Genomic DNA, 5583 nt, shown 5'->3' with positions numbered 1-5583 from the left:
GCCTGGCCTTACTCATAAAGAGATCCTGCGTCCGCCACTGCTTTTAAGTAAAACGTGTGAATACTTTTTCCACCACTGGTTATGAACAGAACTGACTATATTGGCTTGAGGTGGCTAAAGGCACAGGGCTCATGCACGTGCATGGGGCGTGCAATCCTGTCATCGGCCCTGCCTACCCCTTTGTGGACGTATTAAAAGCTGTCTCTCTGTCCAATCTTTCATTTGAACATCTCCGTCCAACACCATGCATCTGATCGTACTTATCCTTGGGTTTATGTTTTTCCCGAAAGGCAAGTATTTATATATGAATGTATGTATGTATGTATGTATGTTTTGTGCCTCAATCAAAAGTAACACTGTGTAATTGCTCCTGTTATGTCAGCATAAGACTCGCATCAATACTTAGATTCAGCACACAACTTGTATGTAGGCGCACAAACCAGGCTTCACATTGTTTCCTGTTCAAGAGAAAATAAAGTAAGTAGGGGTGTGTCACAATTCTACACAATTTAGTTTTTTGTTGTTGTTGAGAATTTAGCTTTTTAAGGTCAGGATTCGACTCAACTTAATTACATTTTATCTATTTTACAGCACTGACAACAAGTATGTATGTATGTATGTATGTATGTATGTATGTATGTATGTATGTATGTATGTATGTATGTATGTATGTATGTATGTATGTATGTATGTATGTATGTATGTATGTATGTATGTATTAAACTAACTAAATTTAACTTTTTCATAGATTTCATAGATAGCTTCATAGACTCATAGAGTTGTGTACATTTTATCTTTTCTGTTAATTTATTGTCAGACATTTAACCATTTCATAGTAAACTTGACCTTTGGCTCTGTACTTGGTCTGCTCTTTTTTCCCTCTACAACAAACCTCTTCGCCGAAAATAGCAGATCTACAAGCTCACAACATGTCAACGCATCGTGAGCTTGTAGATTTGCTATTCTCTGTGAATGTTCCCCCCAGAATAGAGATGCTAGGGTTCAAGTGGTTTGATGTAAAACCAGTAGTACTAGTAACCCTGTTGAATAATAATAGTAATAAACTTTATTTATATAGCACCTTTTTAAACAGTGTTACAAAGTGCTTAACAACATAAAATCAAACAGTGAATCAAGGATCATAGATAATTACAACAGTAAAATAACACATAACAGTGTCAGTGAATATAGATGCACCAAATTTCTGCTGTTTAGGAGGTTAAGAAAGCCTTTCTATAAAAATGAGTCATTAATTTCGATTTAAAAATGGTGATGGAACTAGCAACCCTCAGGTCCAATGGGAGGCTGTTCCAGAGTGTAGGGGCCCTGACTGCAAAGGCCCGATCACCCTTGGTCACCAGCCTAGACGTAGGAAAATCTAGTAGGGCTGCATCGGAAGACCTTAGACGGCGGACAGGCACATGAGGTTTTAGGAGGTCAGTTAAGTATTGTGGTGCCAGGCCATTAAGAGCTTTAAAAGTTAACAATAAAATCTTAATCTATTCTAAAAGTTACTGGCAGCCAGTCTAGTGCAGCCAGTACCAGGGTTATATGTTCGGATCTTCTAGTCCCAGAAATGATTCTGGCGGCGGCATTCTGTACTAACTGCAGGCGATGTATGGATCCTTTGGTGAGAGTGGAATATAGGGCGTTACAGTCCGTCCCTGTGTCCGTCCGTCCGTCCTTCTGTCTGTGACCAGCTAATCTCCGCCACCGTTGGCCCGGTCGCTGTGAAACTGCGCACACACACTCCCTGGATGCCACAGCAGAACCTCTGCCCCACATTTTTCAGATCAGCCTGTCATAGCGCCACCATGAGGCCGGTTTTTGCAAAACACATTTTCTTAAATTACTCCTACAGATTTTGTCCAAAAATCACGCGAATCGGTACACAGTATCTCTATAGTCATGTGATCAACGCGGATCTGTCAGATTTTCCATATTCCATCCTGATTGTCTAAGATTGGCTTCCAAAGTTTGCAGGATTGGTTTGCTTTGAACAAAATGCCTCAAATCATGAACGCAGCATGCAATTTCTGTGAAATTTTCCACATACATTCCCCCTTGGCCCAGGAAGAAATGCCACTTGAAAACATTCAAATCAGCCTGATGGTGGCGCTATAACAGGCCGATTCACGTTTTTAACTATAACTGCATCGATCTGCGTGACACTTTGCACGCACACTCCCTAGAGGCCAAGGAAAAACCTTTGTCCTGCATTTTTCACATATGCCTTTCAGAGCGCCACCAGGGCTGACTTTTGTATAACACATGTTTTGCTCTTACTCCTTCATATTCTGTCCAAAAATCACCCAAATCGGTATACAGTATCTCTATAGTCATGTGATCAAGATGGAAGTCTCCGATATTTCATATTCCATCCTACTTGGCTAACATTGGCATTAATTTAGCAAACCACATTTTTGGATCAAAATGCCTCAAATCATGAATGCAGCGTCCAATTGCCGTGAAAGGCCTAAAAATAAATGGCACACTTTTCACATTGGCCTATTATAGCGCCACCAGGAGGCCATAATAACCTACCTGACCTGGCGGAGACTTGTTTATTTTGTATCCATTGAGAAATGTACCTTTTTATCTAAATAATACTATAATATACATGTAAATGCTACAATGTTTAGGTAATTTCAGTATGAAATCCTCACACTTTCACATCAGATTATAGGTACCGGTATGCAGTAAAAGCAGGGCTTCTCAACTTCGCTCAGGGGCCAAACAGCAACATACAGCTGTGTCCCAAGGGCCTGAAACATATTTCTTTCTGTCCTTTTGTTAACATACAAAAGATTTTGTAGTATTGTTTCAAGCTGTATGTACATTTTACATTAGTTTTAAACTTTAACCTGATCATCTACCTGATGTCTTAGGCTATGCCATTAAATGTCATAAGTGCATGCCGGATGCTAAAGGATCACCCTGCAGAAATGCCAGCGAGATAGAATGTGGAGCTGGGAGCACCTGTACTGCAGCAACTGTCGTGTACAAGGACATGGGTATGCGTTAAACTCTCTATTTCATTTTGTGAGGTAAAACTGTCATAGATTACAGTCATTTTATGGTATAGAAAAGACATCATTTGGCAGAGACTAATATTCTGTTTGTTTTAAGGTGGCAAGAATGTGACAATGAAGTCTTGCGGAGATAAGATGTGTGTTAGTGGCACAATGAACGTTGGATATGCGCGTGCATACGCCATGTGCTGCAACTCTACCCTCTGCAACTCTAAGTATCCAAGTAAGTACCTATAAACACAGGCCTGCACAATAACCACTGCACAGGTGTGGATGGGAAGAACACTACAGTCTGGTGTTGGTTTAGATGTTCCTTTATTCTTAACACTACATGTCAAACTTAAAACAAATGCAACAAAGCAGAAAATAAACTTGGCGACTGCTTATCCAAACGACTTGACGCCGGACACCGGTCAATATACGACATTCATGAAAACCTACCGTAGGCTACCTCCAAGGTGCCCTTAGATGAGTTGCATAACTTTCAGCTGCCAGAGACCAATTAAGTGCAATAAACTTGTGTTTGAACTAGACAGTTCCCACATGTGAATGTGAATGGTGTTTTGTTGGTATAATATGGGGTTCAGGGACATCATCAATATGACCTTTTCAAAATTGTATCCGTACAGTTACCAACTCTTCTCGCAATGGGATGATGTGCTACACTTGCAAAGGCGACGACTGCGCTGACATGACAGAATTATCATGTTCTGGGGCTGAGGATCGCTGCATGTCAGGATATGGTAATACGCTTATGGCTTTATATGACCTTTACGCACATATTTCACATTCCTAAGCTCAATGATTTTTTGAGACTTGGAGTGATAAATACGGACAGTAATATATTGACCCGTACATATGTGTGTCGGTTATCTACTGTATGTTATAGAGAATTATGTTTAAGACCCACTCATGGGCTGTCAACCATGTTTGTGGGTGCATTGTGGTTGTTGGTTGCAGGGATGGGGGGTTGGGCTTCAGATAGGTTATACTGTATTTACTACCTCTTTTATACTATGGCTGGAATACTGCTATCAAGATTATTGTTTTTCTGTTAAGGGCTATGGCCAAACTATAGCTGGAGTTAGTGCTGGTTCAGATTATAAAGTTGAGTCACAACAAGGGAGTGTGCACATTAAATCATGAGTGGAGCAGACATTAAAGTAATGTGTTTTGTTGTTGTTGTTGTTGTTCACAGCGGTTATGAAAGGCAAACCGGAGATGAAAGTGATGGGCTGCGCCCAAAAAAGCATGTGTATGTCAAGCATCAACATCGGATTCATGGAAGTTGCAAACGCAACTTGCTGCCAGGGTAACATGTGCAACGGTGCCGCAAACATTGCTGTTAGCATCTTGCTCCTGCTAGACGAGATTGAAATCTCGAGATTTCAATCTCGTCTAGCGAGACTTCTGTTTTTGTTTTTTTGTAATTTTTTTGGTTGCATAGTGTTCTGTCACTATGAACGTCAGATCTCAAAAAAAAAAAAAAAAAAAAAAGCTATTGAAATATGTGATCTAACCTAAGGCCTATCCGCGCACCTTTTAAGCTGTGGCGGCTCAGGGGTGGAGTTATGAAATTTTTCTACAGTACCATTCATCCTAAGATATCATAACGTCATAGAAAAGGTAAGAAAACTTTAGTCCAAAATTCTCCTTTAAACTTATCACATCAAAATATGAAAACTGTTGATTTGCTCAGTAGCTCTTCCCTCTATAGTCTGCATGTGACTTGCAATGTCCATCCAATTTGCTACTTTGTTGTTTTCAACTCTTAAAAGTTCTGTGGTGTTAATTGGCTTATATGATAATTATAGTTTATGTATAGCTTATATATAATCATAGTTTGATTGAGCCCTGTTGGCCCATTTGGTGTCTTTTTATGAACGTGAATTGCATTTGGTGAAAATAAGTGCATGTTATGTTTAAATAAAAATACATTTTGAAATTACATTAAAATGTAATTACAAAAAAGGGAACGTTATTGACAATAACAAAGCAGATCAACGGCCTGGTCCATTTGTGTAGGTGTGTTTATATGTGTCTGTGTGCGAGTGCGATTAATCTCTCAACACCACTGTCTTAAACATGTAATGTTAGTAGGAATAAACACTGAAGCACCCGGGAGGAAGTGGACTAAGAAAGGGCAGTAGCCAAACCCAAGTTCCTGTTTTACACAAAACAGGAGGTTGTGCCCCCAGAGGAAAAAGCAAAAAAATATATATTTCTTTCTTTTTACTGAATGGGTTCCCAGATTGGTGTGCGATAGGGTGTTGTATTAACTTTTTATATTAGGGTACTATATTATGTTTTAGTTACTTATTGAATATTTTGTTTATATTAGTTCACCGGCACCCCCAAAGTACTGTTCTTGACAGGGAAGACGGATCTGTTCCACATAAAGCAACATGTTCAAGCCAAATCATTTATGAACATAAGAGTACTTGGTTACAAAGTAAAGAACAATATTCACTTCGAGGTGGGCTCAGGTGGCTCATTTTGGTCCAGCATCAAATCAGAATATTCTCGAGAACACCTGGTTATACAACCTATA

The 5583-nt window shown here is 39.6% G+C and overlaps 1 long non-coding RNA gene across 1 annotated transcript; it reads left to right on the top strand.

The window, feature by feature from the left end:
• The first annotated feature begins 208 nt into the window (after positions 1–208).
• Positions 209–4970, top strand: LOC308095411. Its single transcript, XR_013934067.1, has 5 exons — positions 209–290; positions 2889–3014; positions 3130–3255; positions 3662–3775; positions 4231–4970. It is a non-coding gene; the product is annotated as an uncharacterized lncRNA (long non-coding RNA).
• Positions 4971–5583: the final 613 nt, after the last annotated feature.

This window comes from Gymnoscopelus braueri, assembly GCF_963280865.1.
Source record: "Gymnoscopelus braueri genome assembly, chromosome: 11".
Taxonomy (NCBI): domain Eukaryota; kingdom Metazoa; phylum Chordata; class Actinopteri; order Myctophiformes; family Myctophidae; genus Gymnoscopelus; species Gymnoscopelus braueri.
This window is presented reverse-complemented; position numbering and strand designations above follow the sequence as displayed.